The 23,002-nt window shown below is 46.7% G+C and overlaps 1 protein-coding gene across 1 annotated transcript in view; it reads right to left on the bottom strand.

The window, feature by feature from the left end:
* Positions 1-6,297, bottom strand: part of LOC149334648 (glucoside xylosyltransferase 1-like) — a 222,253-nt gene extending 215,956 nt beyond the window's left edge. The window contains exons 1-2 of the mRNA XM_089556296.1: positions 6,236-6,297; positions 1,414-1,548 (exon numbers count right to left, since the gene is read on the bottom strand). The gene's annotated coding sequence lies outside the window, so the exon portion shown is untranslated. The remainder of the gene's footprint in view (positions 1-1,413; positions 1,549-6,235) is intronic.
* Positions 6,298-23,002: the final 16,705 nt, after the last annotated feature.

The raw sequence follows: 23,002 nt of genomic DNA, 5'->3' as shown, positions 1-23,002 counted from the left end.
GTTATTATTATTATTATTATTATTATTATTATTATTATTATTATTATCCACGTCCTCGTTGGTTCAGCCTGTGAACGACCGTGGCTCCCGGAAATGCTGTCATGAACTGCTGGGCGCAGACGTCAGAGCGTCGCCGTCCAGGGACATCATGAGCACAGAAGGTGGTAGACCAGAAAGGCGACGATTCCGGCGAAGTTTAAGCTCGGGATCCGTCTTGGAGGAACCAGTATACCCCGCACCTCCACTAAGATGTTACGCCCAGGGGTTAATTAAGTTTATTAAAACCGGGACGGGTGATTGAAAACAGCTGGGTCCTATTGCCGAGCACGAGACGCCACAAAAAAAAAGAAGAAAAGGCCTGGTTTATGCCGATGATGGGGCATTTTTTTGAAGCGACCACCGCAGCATAGAACACGCGATGTCGGTTGTTCGCAGGTTTTGTGATGTAACCAATAGCGTTGTTAATCTGGACAAATGTGCGGGCCTTTGGCATGGGAACTGGGCATCAGCGCCTTTGTTTCATGCAAGAGTAAAATGGTCACATGTCCCTTCCAAATACCTAGGTGTTCCTCTTGACAAGTGTCAAGATAATGATGACTTTTGGAAGGAGAAAATTCAAGAACTCTTCACGCGTACACAGAAATGGTATGGAAAGGAACTCTCTATATTCGCGCGCGCAAACATTTGTAATGTATACCTGGTTTCAAAAGTGTGCTATTTGTTGCAGGTCCTTTCGTGCTCTCCACTTAGCATTCAAAAGTTTCATCGTCTCTTCGCAGTTTTCGTTTGGCAGTCCTCATGGGAGAGGACTAAACGTGATAATTTATTGCTGCGTTTGAGAAAAGGGGTGCTCTCCTTACCACACTTGTACTTGAGGCAGGTGGCGTCAAGATTTATGTTTCTTCGAGATCAACGTGACCGTCTCCTGCGGACTTTTATTCAAGTGAGGCTTTCCTCGCTTTTGCCAAACTATGCTATTTCCACTTGAGACGGGATGCGATACAGTGCAATTTGATTTTTGAATGAACTGATCTTGGATTTCCGGTCTAAAATGCTGGCTTCCGTTTGGAATACCTTTCAAATATCACGCGTAAGAAATTCCTAAAAGATTTGCTTGATTGTGTCTTCCCCGAGCCATTATATCGATGTCTGCATAGTGGAGGCCAAGGAGGAATTTTTTTAAAAGCAGTACGGGAAATGGGGTGCCAGCGGGTGTAAAGGCGTTTTTCTTCAAGTTGCACATCGGTACGTTGCCGGTTAAAACATGGATGGAGGAGAAGGGATTGTTTTTAGCATGGGGTGCTGACTGCGTGTTGTGTCACAAACAAGAGTCAAGAGAACACGTCTTTATTGATTTCTGGGATGCGCTGCTCTTTTGGGACGTGCTCCAACGTACAATATAGAAAGACTTACCCTTGACACCGTACGGGATACGATTCCTGGACTTTGAGCGGGATCTTTACAAATACGATGTGATTTTCCTTCTTGGCCTGCAGAGTATTTGGCGAAGCAGGATGGCTGTACGACACTGCGATGAAGATGGGCGGTCTGTCAGTGATTATTTCAAAGAAAACATATTTAAGCGTCGTGAAGTGTACAAGGAGCTATTTTGGGGATGAATTTATCGAGTTGATGGGAGAGTTGTTTCAGGTTTCAATTTTGTTTTATTTTCATCATAGATGTGGGTAGGTCCGGGTAAAAAAGTGATCGCAGATCACTTGAGGGACCCCCGGACACCCCTTTACATGGCGTACAGCAGCAAACATCGGAAGATCGGTCCAGCACTATAGATAAAACTTTTTACACAGACACAGTTATACATACAAAATATAAAAAAATATATACTTAGCAACGTTTTGTTGCTTATTTAAAGGCAGCTTTAATTTCGCACGAGCTGCTTTTGGAAATATTGACATTCATGGACTGTAATTAGTTTAATAAGTGTGGCATATTGTAACGTAACATCTGATTCCCTGATTCCCGTAGTTGATGCGGCAAAAAAGGGATAAACCATTTTTCTGTATTGCGCAGGGTATAAGCCGGTACAGTTTGAGTGAGGCAGGTCAAGTCTAGAAACGTTCGATTATTATATTATATAGATTTCTTGTAACTGGTTGCTAAGTAATATCGGTACAAGCTATGAACTGGTATAATCTGGTAGTGTGAAAATTAGTGATCAGTAGGGGCATGGTAGTCAACATTGGCAATGTAACGGACAGCTTTCTTTTGCAGCATGTAAATTTTATGCATATTTGTTTCTCTTGTAGTTCCCCACACTAAAAAACAGTAGTTTAAATGTGACAAAAAAAATGGCGTTATATATCCTTAGCTTGACTGAGACAGGAAGGAAGTTTCGGAATTTAGTGAGAATACCAACACACCATGAGAGATGAGCGATGACAGAATCAACTTGGGCGTTCCAGCTTATGTGATTGTGGAAAAGTATTCCTAGTGTTTTAATCATGTCTTTGAATTGCTCCCAAGTTTTATGTCGAAGTTCTGAATAATTTCTCATTGCCTAGCATGAAAAAGTACGGCTTTAGTTTCTTCAGTATTTAAAAGTAGTACATTATTTTCACTACAGGTTTTTAATCTATTCATTGCGTCATTTATGATTGAAATAAGAAGCTGAAATGAGGTGTCTTGCAAAAATAAACTTGTGTCATCTGCGTAAATGACATAGTTTGTGCTGCTGTGGCACCACAAGGACAGGGACGGATACAGAGTGACGACAACACAAGTGCTCGCTAACAACTGACAAAATTTATTAAAAGCACAAAATATATAGACAAAACCAACAGTTACATGCACAGTCAGAACACGGTTACAAAGGTTACAGGCAATAACACACGTTAAATCACGACGAATCTACTTGTTATCATAGCTTAGTGTTCTTTGAAGATAATCAACCTCGGCGTCAAGCAGCAGCAAGGATGGCAAACTCACGCATACATCTGCCGACTTCCTTATACGGAAGGCCTCCATAATCTCCCGGGAAGTCTTATCTTTATGCTTCCAGAGAACGCGCGTTTGTTTGAACAACGAGGCACACTTGTGGCTTTTGACATGCTTGGTCAGGTGCGTCCCCGAACCCCCGTCAAGTGACCTGGCATGCTCCAACTCGCCCAATTCTCAACCCTTTTGGATATATTTTGGCTTATCATGTATTGCAACTATATCATTTATATATAAGCCCTAAAATGCTGCCTTGCGGCACACCGGTACAAACTGCTTGCGATGATGACAGATAGGATCCTATTTGGACTTTCTGATAACGATGTTGAAGGTACGACTTTATAAGGCTTAGGGGCGTTCCGCGTATACCGTATAACTCCAGTTTCTGCAGTAAAACAACATGATTGAGGTGGTCGGAAGCCTTTGAAAAGTCTATGAAAACTCCGATGCAGATCTCCCGATTTTCAACTGCATCCAGTATGATTTCTTTTTTCGTCAATAACGCCGTTTCGGTTGATTTCCCGTGGATAAAGCCATGCTGAGAAGGGGAAAAAAGATTGAACATTAAGCAAAAATCCTTATTCTTTTGTAGATTATTCTCTCTAATCCTTTTGAAAAGACCGGTAATATTGAGATTGGTCGATAATTAGACACATCACTTTTATCTCCCTTCTTGTAGACAAGGATAACTTTTGATACTTGAATTAACTTTGGAAATAGACCAGTTGATAGGGCGAGATTGTAAATATGAGTGAGAATAGAAGCTATGCAGTCAATTACGCATTTTATCGGCGTCAAAGCTCTGCTATTATTTAAAGAGGCAAAAATACTGCAAACTTCATTTTCATTGGTAGGATCTAAAATATCACTGTGATCATTGGCTTTTATATTCGGATTTACAGTTTTCGGTGGTGCGTTTCGTGAAACAACATCCTTAAAAAAATTATTGAACTTTTCTGCAAGCTTGATTCCTTCTACATAATGATAATGATTCGAGAGTAAGATTGGTAACATCTACAGAACTTGATTTGCGATCAAAAAGTTTGTTGATTTTTATCCAGATTTGAGTGCTTCCATCGCAATTTTCACTTGTAAACTCGATATGAAGATATTTTCTTATTTCATTTCTTAAGTGAGCAGTTAATTTATTGCGATATTTTTTTAATCCTTGTAGATCAACCAGAGACTGTTTTCAGAAATTTATTCAACTTGGATTTGATTTTAATCACTCTTAGAGATTTGTGGTTGATCCAAGGTTTAAGATTTCTTCTTGATTTCTTAATCACCTTTTCTTTAAAATGTTTCTGGTATAATGACTTAAAACGAGAAATGAATAGCTGATATGCATCATCGGCTGCATCGGAAGAAAATACACCATTCCAACTTTAATTTATAATACTTTAACGAAACACTTTAAGAGTCACGGGTGTGATGCATTGCGTTGTTCTCACAGCGGGTAAGTCAGTTGTTTGCTTTTTGATGCCTCGTACAAGTACATAAATCGGGTAGTGGTCACTAATATCACAGCACAGAAGTCCGGAGAAAACACAATTATTATTTATGTTGGTTAAAAAAATATCAAGAAGGGTACCAGTTTGCATTGTGACGCGGGTTGCAGATTGGCTTAAAGTAAGATGACCACTGGACTCTACCATTGATACAAACATCATTTGAGCAGGAGGTGGCTTCAACAAGTCGATATTAAGATCTCCACCGAGAATGAGGTTAAGTTTTTTTTATTGACATAATTCAGCAAGTGATCTATATGACCGATAAAAACTTCAACAGAAGAATCCGGTGGTCTATGCATAACTGAAAACACATTTCTTTGCGATACAACTGTTAAACATTCTACATCATCACTTATGAAAGAAAATTCAGGTATAATATCATAGTTAAGAGCGTGTTTCCTTAGCACACCACCCTCAGGTTTAGATATCCGATTTAGGAAGGAGGTTTTGTAGCAGTCTCGTTTGTAAACTTCAGTGGTGCGTGTGTACCAAGTTTCAGCCAAAAATGTGGCATCGAATTCAAAACTGAATTCATCGAGAAAGACGGAGAGTTTGTCTTCTTTATGTCTTGCAGACCAAATGTTTGAATGAAAGCAGGTTAGATATACGTCGGTGTAAGAGCGTTTTACGGCGTTTACGTCACGGGGTAAAACTTCCATGCTAAAAAAGCGAAGAAGCACCTAATGTCCTTACTTATGCAACTTTTGCCAGATACTGTTCATCTCGAATGCGCACTGTAGGTGCCGATTCGTCTTTCTTTGCGAGGATTTTTCCGCCAACTGTCCAAACAAAGCTCCAGCCTGCGGCCTTCTTCTGTGCTACAGCCTTACTCAACAGGGCCTTGAGACCAAGGCAGGGATGCTCATTTATGTATATTGGCGTTTGGTTGAGTATCCGAAGTCCTCCATTGTAATTCTCGTTTTCTTTGCTTTTTGTGTCAAGCTTGGAACAATTCTTAAACTGCACAATGATGTTAGGCGTTGTATTTGCATCTTTTCCCGGGATGCGGTGGCACACTTCAATGTCTGATTCGGTTATCGGTTCGTTTATCAGCACGCCGATTTTATTCAAGGTCTTGGAAAGGTCTTCGTCTGTCTCCTTTGTTATGCCTTTTATATCTTGATTGGATTTTCTAGAATACTGCTCTGAAGCAGTCATGCGTTGTTCATGTTCCGAGGTTTTCTTTTTCAGCATTTCGAATTCTTTGACCAGTGCCTCATTACCCTCCTTGAGAGCTTTGTTGTCATTTAAAAGTTCGGTTTTTTCTTTCTTTAGCTCTTCAAGATAATTAATGAAAAACTCCAAACTAGTTTTAAATTCTCTTATTTCCTTTCTCACCTAACGCTCAAGTTTTCCTTTGAATTCATTCATTTCATTCCGCAGTTCGTCACGGAACCGAGCAAATTCTGACATGTTGGGAAATATAAGCAGGCAAAACAGTAAACACAAGGGTAGCAACCAGGGAAGCGCAATTAACGTGGCTTGAACGCAATGCAAAAGTGTTTGGTTTAGTTTGGTTTATTGGGGTTTAACGTCCCAAAGCGACTCAGGCTATGAGGGACGCCGTAGTGGAGGGCTCCGGAAATTTCGACCCCCTGGGGAGTTTTAACGTGCACTGACATCGCACAGCACACAGGCTTCTAGAATTTCGCCTCCATCGAAATTTGGCCGCCGCGACCGGCATCGAACCCGCCTCTTTCGGGTCAGCAGCCGAGCACCATAACCACTGAGCCACCGCGGCAGGGCAGCAATGCAAAAGTGCGTCTTACCTGTAGCGACAGCAAGCGCACGTGTCAGGACTAAATGCTTCCGCTGGCCCCGCTGCTGCCGAGTGATCGCTGGGCCGCAGTGCTGCTCCCTTATAGTCTTTTGACCCCTGGTGGCGGCGCTCTTGGTGACGTTCCTTGCCAGGTGATCCGGAGCAGTAAGCTGATACAAGCGGTCAGGTCACTGTCAGTGATTCCGGCCGCGAACGATCTGCAACTGCAGCGATAGAAATAAGCGCACGTGTCAGGACGAAATGTTTCCGTTGCCCCCGCTGCCGCCACGTCATCTGTTTTTACTCACGTAAAAACAGATGTCCGCCCCTGATGTTCGAGAGTGCAGTGCAGAACATATGTTTGTGAGCTGTTGCAATCTGTTAAAACAGGCAATAAAGACAAAAAAGTACGTGCAGGGCATAGCAGTAGCGCGCCTGACTCGCAACCCCACAGGCAGGGGTTCGATTCCCGAGTGACTACCCCAATTTTCTTCTCAGCGCATTTATTTTCTTTCGATAGACATACATGTTTCAACAACATTTGAGTCTCGTTGCGAGTTATCTAATCACCACTTTTCTGATGTTTTGTTCACTTTTCAAATCCGCCGCTCCAGGTCTGATGTAGCCACCTTTTCGACCAACTCCTTCAGGAGGAAAACGGCGCAAAAAAACGTGGACAACAGAGAGGCAACGCGACAGGACCAGCGCCAACTTGCAACTGAATTTTATTTCGCGCCAAACCCGCCTTTATTTAAGCAACACACCGTAACATCCCTGTAATCACACACACGCCGTAGAATAGATCACTGAAAGAATCTAACACATGAAGCACGATAGCAACCACGTAACATGCTATCACGGCTAACCAAAAAAAAAAACTCCACAAATGTATAGCAAACACCTCTACAACACTAAACAGTCATGACCAGGCAACTCTTAAACACCGAAAACGATACAAACGCATGAGTGATACGAGATGACCAACAAGAATCGTGGAAAAAAGGTGAAGAATGAAGCGTAAAGACCAAAGTAGTGTCAAAAGTAAAAAGGGTTCGAAATGAATGATGAGTTCAAAAACTTAAAAATTGCAAACGAACAACCAGCAGCCATATGAATGATAACCGATGACCAACCGGAAACATGAAAAAGGATGAACGCGGAGCTCAGAGCACAGTCAGCGTCAAAGGTAAAAAAACGAGAACATAAATCCGCGCAAACAACCGCACATCGTCAAAAAAAGAAGAATTGCACCCAATGCCAAATGGAAGAGCGTGCACAACAAAACAAAACAAACAACCTACAAAAAACTTTCTAGAAAAGTGTACTCCGCGGTGCTAAGCGTAATGTATGGCGTGCTGACGCATCTGCTCCCTTCTTTCCTGATGTAAAAGCCTTCGACAACCTCTCTCTCAAATCTGTCCTTTCCACTCCACAAAAAAATAGTTATCTGGGACTCCGGACGGCAATCCCTGCAAGCTTTTCAGTGATCCACTAGGAAGCTTCCTTCGTTACTCCGCAGATAGCGGCAGTGCTCGCTGGCACGCTCATTAAAACATCGACCAGTTTGGCCAATGTAGCTGAGCCCGCAACTTAAGGGAGTCTGGTAAAAAACCCGCGTCCTGCACTGTGTGAACTTGTTTTGATGTTTCCCACTACAAACCGGTTGTTTTTTTTTTTCGATAGTCATGGCGCAAAGCTTAGAAAGTTTGCAGGGGGCTGAGAATGCGACCTGAATGCGAAAAAATGGGAAGGTCATTCCAGTCTTCAAATCCGGTAACACAAATTCTCCATTAAATTATCGCCCCATTTCTTTAACAAGCGTGCCTTGCAAGCTAATGGAACACGTCATATTCTCCCATGTCATTGCCTTCTTGGATTCGAACAATTTTTTCATCCTGCGCAGCACGGGTTCCGGAAAGGCTTTTCTTGCGACACTCAACTAGCCCTTTTTATTCATGACTTGCATGCCAACCTAGATCTTAACCTGCAAACTGACGCTATATTTCTTGATTTTAAAAAAGCCTTCGATAAAGTTCCCCACAAACGCCTGTTGTACAAGTTATCTAACCTTAATATCGATCCTAATGTTGTTGCATGGATTAAAGAATTCCTAACTAACCGCACTCAGTCCGTCTTTGTAAATGAACACACTTCCAGCTTCCTTCCTGTAACATCTGGCGTCCCTCAAGGTTCCGTACTAGGTCCCCTTTTGTTTTTAATATACATAAATGATTTGCCCTCGCATGTGTCTTGTAAAATTCGCATGTTTGCTGACGATTGTGTTATTTATGAAGCAGTTAATAACAATTCTGATCAATTATCTCTCCAAAACAACCTTAACAATATTCGGGATTGGTGTAAAATTTGGCTAATGGAGCTTAACCCTCACAAATGCAACGTACTCTCTTTTCATCGCCGCCGTAACCCACTCGTGCCCTTCTATCACATAGACTCCGTTCCCGTGCTGCCAGTAGAATCATACAAATATTTAGGCGTAACCTTGTGCGCTGACCTCTCCTGGAAAACGCATATAACTAACATCATTTCTTCAGCTAACAAATCCCTTGGTTTTCTAAAACGTCATCTACACGATGCGCCAATGCATGTTAGGTTATTAGCTTACGAAACACTTGTGAAATCGAAATTAGAATACGCATCACCCATTTGGCATCCACATCAAGCTTATCTAACCAACGCATTAGAAATTTTGCAAAACCGCGCAGTCAGATTTATTCATTCTTCATATCATTACAGCACGAGTGTTTCATATCTGAAATCGCTTTCAGGCATACAGCCACTCGAGCTGCGCCGCCGCACAGCCAGTCTTTTATTATTTCACAAGTTCTTTTACAGCCATCTACGAACTGCACCCTACATGGTTCCTCCGGCACGCATATCTCACCGCACTCTCCATCAACTCCAGATCAGCCGTCCACGTGCACGCACAGTCACCTTCGCAGCTTCATTTTTTTCACGCACCGCCGCGGACTGGAATGGCCTTCCCGCTGACATTGCAACAATAAGCTGTCCCGCGAACTTCGCACGCAGAGCTAACACCTTTTTGTCATCATCATAACGCATGATTACCTTGTCGCACCAAACGTTGTACCCACCCCTTATGTAATGCCCCTGAAAAGGGGTCTTTAAGGAAATAAAATTGATTGATTGATTGATTGAACATTATGTCTGCCTGCTACTTATTAAGGTTGTGTTAAACTTGTGGATGTACGGTATTACCGCCACAGGGTTACCTGAAACTGGATCTCTGCTTTTAGGATCTTGCTTCAGCTTCTGCAGTATGGCTTCACATACGGAAGAAACCATACAAGAGGGGTATCCTGCTTCTTTTAACCGCTGAACTTGAGCGCTGAAACTTGACGAGACCTTATGGGGGCATGATTTGTTCAAAGACGCTTGCAAAGAGTTCGAAACAATTGCCCGCTTCACAAGCTTCGAATGAGCATTGTCAAAGGGGAGCAAACCTTTCTTTGAACGCTGATTATACTTCCAACACTAGCCATCTTTGCAAAACCGTATCCTAAGGTCCAATAACTAGAGTTCGTCATTTGTCGGGATGTCTTTAGTTAAACTGAGACATTGGCCGTGTTCTGAAAACACAGACATAGTCCTTGCGACTGCAGCGTCTAGCTCATGTTCAGAAATATCTTTAAGGATAACCAAGAAATCGTCAACATACCTGTGTACAGAAACTACGTGCGGATCAACAAGGTGGCATCTGATGTCGGCTCCTACAATGGAGAGAAAAATATCACAAAGGGCGGGAGCTACAGAAGAGCCAATGCATATTCCCTTCTTCTGAACAAAGAATTTTCCATCATAGACAACAGCAGTCGAACTTAGGCAAAATTCTAACAATGAAATGAAACTGTCAACGCTCACTCCTGCTGCATTTGATGGGGAGTGCTTGATGGGGAACGGAATAAAACAGCTCTTCAATGTCGATGGAAAACCCTGTGTAGTGCTTGGGGGGCAAAGACTCCAGGTGGTTTTCCACCTCGCACGCACTGCGCACAAGAAAACGGCCATTGCCTACCAGGCATCCAACCAAGCACGGATCAAGGCACGGCCCAAGCATGAACCAAGCAAAGACACAGCACGGACAACCAAGCACGGACAACCAAGGCACGGACCAAGCAAAAGACAGGATCATAAGCGACGGTATTGCCTTCTTGAAGACTAGCGTTAATCGCTGCCGTCCTAAAAAGCCACATCTACAGAAGATTTCAAGCATTCTCAAAGACAAGGACCTCGTTGTGCTGCAGGCTGACAAGGAGGGTGGCTTTGCAGTTATGCCGTCCGGTTTATTTCGTGACGAGGCTTTAGCTGTAATACACAAGAACTTCAAGCAGGTACCGTTCAAAGTGCGGAAACAAAAAACTCAGGCTCTTCAGATCCTAGAAGACATGCACCTAGAGGGCAGAAAAAAGCTGGCCCAGGAAGAAAAAAGAAGGTCTCTCGGAATTTTCTTCACCGTGAAGACCCACAAGCCTGGATTACCGCTGCGCACCATCGTTTCGGAAAGAAGGACGTGGCAACGTCTTGTTAGTAGCTACCTTCAAAACCATCTTGGATGCCTCGTAGGCAATGACCCTTTTCTTGTGCGCAGTTCGTGTGAGGTGCGAAACCACCTGGAGTCTTTGCCCCCCAAGCACTACATAGGGTTTTCCATCGACATTGAAGAGCTGTTTTATTCTGTTCCCCATTAATGATTTTTAAAGGCTGTCAGGGAAACTATGCAGTCCAACGGCGAAGTCCGTTTTCAAAATGAAGCAGGAGTGAGCGTTGACAGTTTCATTTCATTGTTACAATTTTACCTAAGTTCGACTGCTGGTAGTGGTGGTGGGGAAAACTTTATTTACAACTGGGGAGTTTGGCCAACACAGGTCCGTGGGCCCCCGCACGGCTCCACTGCACTCAAACGTTCATGTCCCGGAGGCTCATGACGCTGGCAGCCCGGCCTACGGCGATGGCTTGCTTGGACGGGTCATCGGAGTGCAGTAGGGTCTCCCAAGCCTCCCAAGTGGTAAGGTGCTCCAGGCCCCGCGGGGGAGGGTCCACCGGGCAGAGGAAAAGGATATGGTCGAGAGTGCCTTTGGGGTGGTGGCAGAGAGTACAGGAGGGGTTTGTGTGGACTTGGTGATAGCGCGAGCGTATTTAAGAGGAGGGTAAAGTGCATGTTTGGAGTCGCCTCCAAAGTGTCTGATGGTAATTGTCGAGGGAGGGATGGGGTGGGGGGTACAGTCGACGCTCGGCTTTGCAGGCCTGCGACACCTGGACCCCTCCAGGTCCAGGTGTCGTGCGGCGGGATGCTTCCTTCAAAGGGCCACAGCCGCAGGATGTGCCGGATAATATCTTCGGAGTGGTGGCGACAGCATCGCTTTTACAAGGACTGCCTCTGGATAGCATGCGGCCAGGATCCTCTTCACGCCCGGTGTTTCCGTGAGTGGTGTGAAGTGGCGAACAAGCACACGGATTTCCTTTGGTACTCGTCCCGCCCTTGGACGCCTACGAAAATGAAGCCCACCAAACCTGAAGGAAAGCTACTGGTATTGGGTGAGCAGCGTGTGCCAGAAAGGTTCCAGGAGGTGCTGAAGGTCGGTCCGAAGTTTTGCTTCCAGCCGATGCTTGACAAAGAGGAAAAACTGGCTCTAGGAAGGTCCATCTCATGTCTTGTCCCGCAAGAGGAGCGGCCCAGGTGCGTCGTTGAATGTGTTGATGCTCTGAAAAGGACTCAGGACGTGCCGGGAAGAAGTCGTAACTTAGCGCCATTGGTTAGTTTTGTGGAGTCTGAAAAGTTGAGGCTGACTGTTTCCGATAAAGAAGGGCATTTTGTCATTCTCCCGGAAAAACTGTTTACTGAAAAAGCCAGAGTAGCCATCGCAAAGAATTTTAAGCCATTGTCTGCAAATGTTAAACAGCAAAAGCGAGAAGCCTTGAAGTTACTGACGGAAATGAATCTACAGTTGCTCCACTCGTCTGTTAAGAATGCTAAGGAAGATTGTCTGGATGTATTTTTTTCAGCAAAAACGCACAAGCCCGATGTTCCATTCCGCTGTATTGTTACAGAGAGAGCAACATGGCAATATGAGGTGTCAAGTTTCTTACAGAAAAACCTTATTCTTGTGTCTAATTCCCTGGCTGTTGTTGACTATTTGAAGTGTCATAATCCGGGTTTGTGCAGTATGTTCAGCATAGATGTTAAGGACTTATTTTATTCACTTCCGCACAATAGCCTGCTAGAATATGTTAGCAAGTGTATAATAGACGATAATGATGAAAGTGATTTCATTTCGAACTGCGGGATCTCTGTGGGTGCCTTTTTGGAGCTTTTGTCTTTTTATCTTAAGTCCACCTTTATTGAATGGGAAGGGAAGTTGTACACTCACAAACAGGGGGTCTGTATTGGTTCAAAAGTTGCTCCTGTACTAAGTAACATCTTTCTCAGTTATGTAGATCAGGCTATTAAAAGTAAGTTGGGCGTCAGTATAAAACGCATCTTTAGATATGTGGATGATTATCTTGTTTTTGTCGAACATCATAACTTCAATAGGCAGGTCGATGAGGTGTTAAAGATTTTCGACGCAAGCGGGCACGGACTAACTTTCACCTTTGAAAAACCTCAAAACAACGAGCTGCAGTTTTTAGATATAAGATCGACAACGAAGCAAGATCACGTGTACTGGTCATGAAGGAGCTAGACACCGCAGCGGACACGGGACAGAGAAAGAAGACGACACAGGGCGGTACTTGCAACTAAAATTTTATTTGAAACTTCATGGCTTTATAAAGACAGAGGCACGTGTGATCTTGCAATCGGGTAAAAAAGGATGAATGAAAAGCAACAGATAACAACACCTAACTGACAACAATGCACAGGAAAGATATGCGAGTCACAATGCGAGCCCCTTCCTTCTTCCAAGAATCTGGGTCTGGCAAGCGAAGGGGCAGCTTGAGAGAGAGATTGTAGAGGCCATTGCCATCTTGCGCTCGCAACCGGATGAATGCGTTAGTTCGCCTTCGGTTTCCATCCTCCAAAAAGAACTGGGTTTCCTTGACAGGTAACAGGTTGGGTGGCTTCCTTTTGACGTTCTTTTTCTTCCTTTGTCTTGTGGTTTTCATGCTTCCACATGCGGTCGACGGTTTTTAACACTTCTGGTATATGTAGATTGTGACTCGCATGATGAGCATTGCATAGCGTTTTAAAGTCTGATTTCTGTACATTGTGACTCGCATATCTTTCCTGTGCATTGTTGTCAGTCAGGTGTTGTTATCTGTTGCTTTTCATTCATCCTTTTTTACCCGATTGCAAGATCACACGTGCCTCTGTCTTTATAAAGCCATGAAGTTTCAAATAAAATTTTAGTTGCAAGTACCGCCCTGTGTCGTCTTCTTTCTCTGTCCCGTGTCCGCTGCGGTGTCTAGCTCCTTCATGTCTCGCCAACTGCCCTACACATCTACCCTCCTAAGTTATGTGTACTGGTCCTTCCTTCAAAGATCAGAGAAGCCTTTGCTCAGTTTTCGTTCAGCGCATTCCAAGGTTGTTAAATGTGGCATAGCAGATTCTTGCTTAGGTGCTGCCATAACCAAATCATGCGTGCATGCCATCAGTACAAGTTTTAATCAGCAGGTTCAGAGGCTAAGAAGTGCGGGTTTTCCAGATGATGTTTTATTACTTGCTTGCAGTAAGATAATCAAAAGGGTCAAAAGGCATGAACCACAGGAACCTTCAAAAAAGGAAAGGAAGAAATTCGTTGTTCTACCGTACATTCACCAAATGTCACACCGTTTTAAGCAAGTAGGCAGCAGATATGGCATTGATGTTCTTTTTTCGGCACCAAACAAGCTCGGCAAAGTGTGCGCCATTGTAGATAGAAGGGCCAGGGAAGAGGAAAAGAAACGAAGAAAAACAAAAAAAGGTTGCAGATTAAGCATGATCGGCGGTTTGTCCCTTGTGCTGAAGGGGTTGTGTATCAAGTGCCGCTCACGTGCGGGAAGACCTATATAGGTCAAACAGGAAGGTGCTTGAACACCCGCTTAAGAGACCACAACACTTCATTAAGGGGGGCTCCGTCGTCAAACTTGGCCTTGCATTACAGGAACTGTTCCCAGAATAACCAACCTGATTCTTCTGAAAAATCATGTACCCCCATTTTTAATGAAACTAAGATTCTGTACAAGCACAAAGATAAACTAACACGGGAAATCAGTGAAGCCTTTCATATTCAAAAAACAGTGACTCGTGCGTCAGCATCCCCTCTGTAACAGTTCATGACTGTGAACTGAAGTATCTTGATCCAGGTGATTGATGTATCATTGTAGCTTTTGGTGTTGCCATGCGTTCTTGGTTGTCATTGGAGTATTATTGCGTGTTGTTTCTAATAAAGCCTTCAGTTGATAGTCAGCGCCGGTCCTGTTGTACTGTTTTTCGTTGTCCTTCGTTTAGCGCTGTTTTTTCCAAGAAACATGTACCAACTAGCTCAACTCTCCGTTTTATCGGCATAGAGTGTATGTCGAAGGTGAGGGATGGTTTGTAGATTGCGGGCAAGGGGAATGAGTGTGACACTGAAGAGAAAAGGGGAAAGGACAGACCCCTGGGGGTGCCAACCCCACTAAGGGTGTAGGGGGGGATATGTGGGGACCGAAGTGAATTTCGGCCGTGCGGTCAGTAAGGAATGCTTGAATATACGTGTACATACGTTCACCTTTGTTCAAGGGGGAGAGGGCCGCTATGATCGCTTGATGGTCTAGGCGATCAAAGGCCTTGGATCAAAGTCCTAGCCAAGGCTAGGACAGCTTTTGTGTGACCCGGAATGAGGGGGTCGAAAATGTCCTGCGTGAGTTGGAGCATGGAGTCCTGTGCCGACAGATGGGTACGGAAGCCCACTATGCTGTGCGGGTAGAGGTCTTGCTCCGCCATGCGTTGGGTGAGTCGGGCAAGTGCGACGTGTTTAAAAAGCTTGCCTAGGCATGAGGTTAGTGAAATGGGACGGAGATTTGAGCGTGTAAGAGGTTTGTGGGGCTTTGGTATGAATAAGATTTTAGCGTTTCGCCAGGACTGGGGAAGAGTGCCCTCCTGCCAGCATTTGTTGAAGTACCCCGTGAGTTGGGCGATCGATTTATTGTCCAAATTGCGGAGCATGGTATTGGAGATCCGGTCAACTCTTGGCGCGGAGTTAGAGAGGAGACTAAGGAGGGCCGCTCTGACTTCTACTTCCGTGACCTCTGCGTCCAGGTTGGCATTCGGGGCACCTATATAAGGGGGCAGGGGGTTTGAAGCGCCGGGAGTTGTATGCGTGTTTCTAAGTATATCGATGAGTGCGTCGGGAGAAAGGTTGGTCTTGTGGATAAGGCGTGTGACGTGGGGTTTGTGTGGCTGTTTTGGATTGCGTGGGGTCAATTAAGTGACGGAGGAGTTGCCAGCTACGTTTGGAGGACAGATTGCCAGCGAAACTATCGCAAATCTGACCCCAGTTTGATCAACGTTTCTAGATAAAGACAGTTGGAAAACTCTCTTCGGGTATGCGGCCCCTTTCTCTCGCCGATTTCATCTCAAAGAGATGCGAGCGCCATCTCTTGGGTGGTGGGAGTACCGCGTTGTTTTCCATGGCCTCCGTGACCAGCTAAAGCATCGGTACTTTAACACCGCGCTTGATCTCAGAGGCCACGATTTCTCTTCACCGCCGCGGCGCCCATTTACTGCGCTTGGTCACTGTTTGCTGTGCGAATGATTAACGTTAGTTCGCGCCTCGCATCGTCTGCGCCGGGGGCGGCTGCTTCCAGCCGCGCTCATCTACGAATTTCGAAGTCCGCGTGCGCTCCACGTCTGGGGTACGTGAGGGCAAGATGCTCGAGGTTGAGCTTTTGGGCGGTAAATATCGGAAAAAACCGGAAGCCCTTCTTTCCGCGGTTTAGAGAAACATGACGTACCGCTTGCCTCTTCGTAGTTTATGTTGATAATATTCCTCGGGCGGGTAATATTCCTTAAATACGTTGTTTTTTTTAACGGACGCGAGCCATCTCCTTCCGACGCTCCTCAAGCTGGCAGTAGCAGACGACGCGCTCATCCTAAAGCGACCGCAGCGCCACCGCCTAGACGGCGATCGCGTGGGGCCGCTCTGCTGTTTGGCTCGCCGGCGAAGTTTCCCAACTGTCTTTATCTAGAAACGTTGAGTTTGATCGGCAGAGCTCCTCACCATGCTCAGTAATTTGTGTTTGCAGCGCGGCCAGCCGCTTTTTAAGGGTCCGATTGATCTTCTGCCCTTTCCAGCGCTCTAGGATGCTATGGTAGGCCTCCAATAGGTGGGCGTGGCGGGTGTCGAGGGTGGGCGTATCTGAAGTTGTGGCAATAGTTCGTGTGTGTGTTGAGACATCGTTCATGAGTGACGCCACCCATTGGTCGATGTCTGTAATTGGAGCGTCAGGGAGGGCCGCCAGTGCAGTGCGGACCGCATCCCAGTTGGTTATTTTGTATGTTAGGTGACTGGTCTTTCTTTGTTTGTACGGTACTGTAACGGAGAGGATATAATGATTGCTCCCTAATGTATTTTTTATTTATTTATTTATTTATTTATTTATTTATTTATTTATTTATTTATTTATTTATTTATTTATTTATTTATACATACTGAAGCGCAATTATGTGCGCTATGGCAAGATCGGAAAAAAACTAAATGCAAGGTAATAAAATGCACCAAAATGTACAAAGTGAGCACTACAAAAAGTTAAAATCCCAAACGAAATATCAAACAAAAAAGGAACTGTTAACGACAGGGTAAGAATACACAGCTATTATGCGTCTTCAACGGCAGTTACAAAGTTTTGAAATGGACAAGAACGAATGGACCCAAGTAGACAATTCCAGGCTTCTATTGAACGGGGGAAAAAACTGAATTTGAAGAAATTAGCATGCGCAACATACGCTATCAAATTAAGCTCGTGATGACTTCTTGTAGATGATAATGGTGCAAAGTTAATGTAGTGGTTAGCTGAAAGCCTTACTGAGGAATTGACGATACAATGTAAGAATTTTAGTGATTCAGTGTGGTGTTACGACTCGCCTTCGTCGGGGGGAAGACGACGACATGGCAGCAGCGAAACGCCGACAAACCCCGAGACGCGCGTTGGGTGAACGCCTGGATGGCCACGGAAGCCGCGTCCGTCTGCCCGGTTGAGCGAGCGTTTCCCGTACACCGAGTGGGAACGCGCGTTCGAAACGCGCGCGAACGCCGCTCATGGACATTTCGGCGTCTGCGCTACGTGGTTGGCATCGTTCCCCTCTCCCAGCGCGTGACGACGGCGTGATCTCTCGGGAGTGAGTGAGTGCGTGCGTGTCGGTGATTGGTGCCAGTGAAACCCGGCCCCCATCTAGGGACCCTAGGGAAGAGAACTCTTAAAAAGCCGGCAGCGGCACGGCCGAAGAGCTCGTTGTCATCATGCTCTCCTGTTGAGCTGTCACGATGCAGCGTTCCTGCAGCTCACTTGTAAATATTCATGTATAAATTCCTCTTCATTGTCTTTTCCCAGCAGCCTCGTCTCAGACGTCCCTCATTCACTCTCCGGCGCACGTCCATGCTACCTCGTCCGTAACAAACTGGTGGCAGCGGTGGGATGCTGCTACCTCGTCCCTAACAAACTGGTTGGCAGCGGTGGGACGCGAATCGTCGGACGCCGGCGGAGAGTTGCGGACAACGGGACGCTGAGCAGCAGAACGGCGAGTCGGGGGCAGTGCAACGAGCCCTGTGTGTTGACTGGTTGCCTGCAGCGGACCGACTGCGCTGGATTCTTGGCTGCGAGGTTTGGTGAGTGCGGAACTTTCTTCTGCTGAGTTTTGCCAGGCTTTTGTTAGTGTCGGGAACAGAGCTGGTAATTGGGTTGTCGTTGCTGCTGGGTTAGTTGCAGCAAGACAATAGCGGGCAGTAGAGAAGGCAGCACTAGGAGCAGCCATGGATTTGAAGACGCTGCGCAAACCAAAGTTACTGGAGCTTGCGAAAGAGTTGGGTCTGGAGGTATCAGACAGACTCAGAAAACCAGAACTGCTGAAGGCTATTCTTGCATTAGAGGCTGAAGATGACGAGCTTGCGGAATGCCTTGAGGCCATTGAGTAGAGGGAATTGGCAAAAATTGGCAAAAAGAGAACAAGAGGAACGCGAACGTAAAGAAAAGCAAGAGGAACGCGAACGTAAAGAAAAACAAGAGAAAAGGGAACAGGAACGCGAAAGAGAGCAGCGGCAAGAGGAATACGAAAGAGAGATGCGGGAACTCACGCGTGAACTTAACACGCTCAGAAGTATTAGAACGCGATCTCGCTTAAGTGTTTTCAGAAAAGGCGAAAATTTCAGAACTTTTCTGGAAAATTTTGAAAGAATTTGCATGGAGGAGCAGCTAGACGAGGATTATTGGCCACTTGTGTTGATGGGATTTCTCCCATGTGAACCCGGAAATGTCTGGGCGAGGTTGTCTGACGAGGATGCCCGCAACTACGCGATAACCAAAAGTGCGCTCCTCCGATACTTTCGAATTCCCGCGGAGGCAGATTTGGAAGGCCAAATTGACGGTGGTAAGCTACACCGCGATAGTGTCAGGGACCGAGTTAGAAGCTCCGCTCAGTCGCCGGATGACACAAGTGCTGTGCAGAAGTGGCGGCATAGGACAGGTTTGGTCCAGGAAAGAAGGGCCACTTCGGCAGCGAGGACCGATGAGTTCGGTCGAAAAGCTAGCGAAGAGTGCAGATCCACAAGCCGTGAGGGCTCGGGGGATAATGGAGGCACTAAGGCTAGAAACGAGGAAGAGTGCAGATCCGCCAGCCGTGAGGGCTCGGGCGATAATGTAGGCACTAAGGCTAGCAACGTGGAAGAGTGCAGATCTGCCAGCCATGAGGGCTCGGGGGATAATGTAGGCACTAAGGCTAGTAATGAGGAAGAGTGCAGATCCGCCAGCCGAGAGGGCTCGGGCGATAATGTAGGCACTGCTAAAAATAAGGAAAGGGGCAATGCGTTGGTTTTGAGCCCAGAGAAGCATGCACTTTCCGGGACGGAGGCGGATTCCTGCGGTCGGGAGGATAATACCCAGGAGAAAGACGCCGAAGGTCTCCGTGACCAGGGAAAAGTAGTCCTTGGGTTATTTGAGGAAAGTCATGATGAAAGTTCTGTGAAGGCCGAGTTTAATGGGAATGAAGAGCAAACTGTGAGTTGCAGGATTCCCACCGAAAACAAAGCCGAGCGATCTGCTTCGTTAGTGAGCACAGACAACGCTAATAAGGGAGAAGCGACCGTCTCTAGCCCTGAGGCAAAACCTGCTTTGACAAGCGAGATTGATGCTTCTGCTCAGGAAGAGACTAGTGAGCTTGCGGGCCAGAGCAGTCAAGGAATCAAGGGAGACCCTCCTTCGATGCGGCTGGCGAACCTTAGTAGCCAAGTTTTGGACACAGCGCTTTGCTGTAAGGAGAGCGGCTGCGAGTCACCCGAGTGCACCGCTGAAACCCAAGGGCAGATCGCAACGTTAGCCATCGAGTGTGGTTCAGATCAAGTTGCAGGCCAGGGAGTTAGGGTCGCAGGGTCGATTAGCAAGCCTCAGGAGAGCAAGTTATGCTCAGCAGGAGATAAAGTGCTGTCGGAACAGCTGGCTACTGCGACCCGCGGTGACTCACCGAAAGCACGAGCCGATAATTCGAACTTAAGGGTGAAATACGGCTCGGTGCTGCGTCAGAGAGAAGATGCGGAGGTTGAGGGTACCGCGAGAAAGGGAGGCGCGCAGGGCCGTTCTGCGAAGGCAGTTTTAGGAAGGCGACCACGCGCAAGGAGAGCCAAGACGAGGGGTGCTCTCGAGAGAACGGACGAAGTACGGGCCGAGGACATTGTAAAGTTAAAGGCCCGCCAGCAGCGTAATCGTCCGAGGCTATCATCACGGCACTCCATATGCGTCAGGCACCGCGCTAAGGCCAGACTAGCTCGGCGTTTACAGACAGCGCGAAAGCCACCTGACCCATTGTGGGGACGCTACGGTAGCAGGACGCGTAAAACTCGCAGCGGGCCGCAGAGGACGCCCAGCTACCGCATGGAAGAACGCCGTAGAACGCGTTCCAGTCGACGGACGCTGTTGAATCGAGAAATGAGTTCTCGTAGGCGTTTCTTACATACGCGATCGTCATCCCCTCGCATTCAAATGTTCAGACGCGGCTCAGGTGTTGGAGACGCGCGGCTGGGGTGCGGAACAAATCATGGTCGCGTGGCGTCTGGGGCTCGCAGGTGTCGAAGAGCAGTTGATTTTTGTCGATTGTCGGCTGCTAAAGCCACTGTTGGTGTGCGTCCGCGCAGGGCGCGGTTGAAGAATAGGCGACCCCTTTGAGCCGCGGCGCGGCTCGCTAGCAGCGGATTCCGAGGATGTCTCTGCTGTTTGCTTTTTATTTTTTAAACCATTCCTGCAGACAAAAACTTTTGCGGAAAAAAAAGTGCAAAAAAGAAGTTTTGAGCAGGAATAGGTTTCGGACGCGTTGTTTGCATTGAAAGCGTTTCTTTTGACAAAGATTTTGAAAAACGCACTAGTGGTGCCTATGTGTAGCAGCGTCCGCTGACACGCGGAAGTACTAGCCAGACGGGCCATTGTAAGCGACTAGCATAAGCGCCTGGAGTCGCTTGATTTTTTTTGGAATTGGGGAAATTAATGTGACTTTGGCTCCGATGTTGAGCGAGTCTTTGCGGGGATATGCAAGGTGAAGGCAGTATGCTGCTATGCAGAATGAAATAATGTCGGGGTCATTACGAATCGGAATACATCACAAAAAGGGGAGTCTCAAAGGTAATGCCGATGGCTTAAGTTGAGGTCCCTAGCGCAAGAATCAGCATCATAGTTGCGGTTTAATGGTCTTTTTCTTCCTGATGTAGGATTTTGAACCAATTGATTGTGTTTATTGTTTTAAATTTGAGATGCGCTTTGTGGTGTAATGTGCCGGTCTGTGGGAGTTTTCTGAGTGCTGCTAAACTACTCCCAGGGATTAATTGGCTTTGTAAGGAGGAAAGAGCCTGGCATCGCTTAGTGGGGATTCTGTCGTGCTTGCGGACTGAGCGGTTGGGTTTTCGGCGTGGTTCTAACGCTAGCAGAGCACGAGTCACTTTGCAGTGCCCTTTGGGAACCTGCACCTGCAAAGGAAGACTTCAGGGTGCGCTGAGCTCCAGAACCGCCGAGAGAGAACCGACTGCGGTTGAGACCAGCCTCAAGCGACATCCCTCCGGACAGCGGATGCTGTCCCCTGTCCATCGGGATCTCCTTCCCCCGGCGGGGCAGTCTGTTACGACTCGCCTTCGTCGGGGGGAAGACGACGACATGGCAGCAGCGAAACGCCGACAAACCCCGAGACGCGCGTTGGGTGAACGCCTGGATGGCCACGGAAGCCGCGTCCGTCTGCCCGGTTGAGCGAGCGTTTCCCGTACACCGAGTGGGAACGCGCGTTCGAAACGCGCGCGAACGCCGCTCATGGACATTTCGGCGTCTGCGCTACGTGGTTGGCATCGTTCCCCTCTCCCAGCGCGTGACGACGGCGTGATCTCTCGGGAGTGAGTGAGTGCGTGCGTGTCGGTGATTGGTGCCAGTGAAACCCGGCCCCCATCTAGGGACCCTAGGGAAGAGAACTCTTAAAAAGCCGGCAGCGGCACGGCCGAAGAGCTCGTTGTCATCATGCTCTCCTGTTGAGCTGTCACGATGCAGCGTTCCTGCAGCTCACTTGTAAATATTCATGTATAAATTCCTCTTCATTGTCTTTTCCCAGCAGCCTCGTCTCAGACGTCCCTCATTCACTCTCCGGCGCACGTCCATGCTACCTCGTCCGTAACAAACTGGTGGCAGCGGTGGGATGCTGCTACCTCGTCCCTAACAGTGGCGACGAGCAGACAGCGTGGTTAAATTCAATGAGAGAAGTGTAGAAGAGGGTGAGAAATCGCGATCATAACGATGACATATAAAACGCACAGCTTTCTTCTGGACTGCTTCTAACATGTTAATTTCGAATTGCTTTTACGGGTTCCACACTACAGCTGCGTAATCAAGAACAGGGCGGATTAGAGATTTGGAGAACAGTAGCTTTGTGTCTTTTGGTGAATTGGGTAGCGTGCGTCGTAGGTAACGTAGTTTTTTTAGTGCTTTATTACATACGTGTTTAGACCAAGACATGTTATGCGTGAATATGACACCAAGATATTTGTACTGAGAGACCCTATCTACCACACGGCTATTGAAAGAGTAACTAAAATGGGAAACGGAAGAGAGAGAGATAAAGAGACGGGGAAAGGCAGGGATGTCAACCAGAAAGGTTTCTGGTTGGCTACCATGCACTGGGGAAGGGAATGAGGGGATTAAAGAGGGAAGAGAAGAGAGAAGGAGCGAGAGACAAAGTCACAATCTAGCAAGCAAGGCAGTCTCTCGGAAAGACAAAACAGTGCCTTATGAGCCTTGATGGTAGTCGGCTGTTGTGGCCACGGGCCGAGGATCTTGGCCTCTGTGAAAGTGCGGGGATAATCTTAAAATGTTGAGCAGATTCGGTTCACAGATCACCAGAATGGGAAGCGGTTGTGTCTGAAATCCGGGACTGGAGCCCGCGGGCATTCCACTGAAAAATAAAATCTTGTTTGACTTTCTTCGGAAAAGATAGTTCCGGGGGAGCCATGGTGTCTTCTATTGTAGAGCTGCAAGAACTGGCTGTAGCGCGTCCAGTACTTGCAACGCGTTGTGTGCTACTGGCGTGCGTAAGCTGGACTGCAGATCACGC

The sequence above is a fragment of the Amblyomma mixtum genome, chromosome 8, assembly GCF_055824585.1.
Source record: "Amblyomma mixtum isolate Tamu chromosome 8, ASM5582458v1, whole genome shotgun sequence".
In the NCBI taxonomy this organism is placed as follows: domain Eukaryota; kingdom Metazoa; phylum Arthropoda; class Arachnida; order Ixodida; family Ixodidae; genus Amblyomma; species Amblyomma mixtum.
The sequence above is the reverse complement of the archived record's forward strand: the minus strand, read 5'-3'. Positions and strand labels throughout refer to the sequence as shown.